Genomic DNA, 802 nt, shown 5'->3' with positions numbered 1-802 from the left:
AACCACAGATTCAGACCCATCAATGAAACAGCACAGGATCACAGAGTGAGGCTCCAGAAATCCCTGAAGCCCTTACAGGAGAAACTGAAGCTCTTTGAACAAGTTAAAGGAAACTGTGACCAAACAGCAGAACACATTAAGGTCCAGGCCCAAGACACAGAGAGGCTGATTAAGGAGCAGTTTAAAAAACTTCACCAGTTTCTACAAGAGGAAGAGGAGGCCAGGATCAAAGCTCTGAGGGAGGAAGAGGAGCAGAGGAGTCAGATGATGAAGGAGAAGACTGAGGCTCTGAGCAGAGAGATAGCAGCTCTTTCAGACACAATCAGAGCCACAGAGGAGGAGCTGAGAGCTGACGACGTCTCATTCAAAGCCAGCCGCCTGGGTCCATTCTTTACTGCTCGCTCATTATTGTGTCGAGCGATCCTAACATTCAGGAGCTCTGATAGATGTGACCAAACACCTGGGCAACCTGGCCTTCAACATCTGGAACAAGATGAAGAAGGTGGTCTCCTACATTCCTGTGATTCTGGATCCAAACACTGCTCATCCACAACTCATCCTGTCTGAAGATCTGACCAGTGTGAGATGGGGACAGAGACAGAAGCTTCCTGAAAACCCTGAAAGGTTTGACACTCATCACATTGTCCTAGGCTCTGAGGGCTTTGACTCAGGAACTCAAAGCTGGGACGTTGAGGTTGGACACAGTAAAATCTGGTCTGTGGGTGGAGTGGTAGAATCGGCTGAGAGGAAGGGATTCATTTCAGTGGCTAAATTTTGGAGAATATACTTTCATAATAGTAAA

At 47.4% G+C, this 802-nt stretch overlaps 1 pseudogene; it reads left to right on the top strand.

Moving 5' to 3' along the window:
• The first annotated feature begins 6 nt into the window (after positions 1–6).
• On the top strand, positions 7–796 carry LOC109954251 (tripartite motif-containing protein 35-like; annotated as a pseudogene).
• Positions 797–802: the final 6 nt, after the last annotated feature.

The sequence above is a fragment of the Monopterus albus genome, unplaced genomic scaffold (assembly GCF_001952655.1).
Source record: "Monopterus albus unplaced genomic scaffold, M_albus_1.0 scaffold5118.1, whole genome shotgun sequence".
Classification (NCBI taxonomy): Eukaryota; Metazoa; Chordata; class Actinopteri; order Synbranchiformes; family Synbranchidae; genus Monopterus; species Monopterus albus.
Note: the sequence above shows the minus strand (reverse complement) of the source record. Positions and strands in the feature narration are given on the sequence as shown.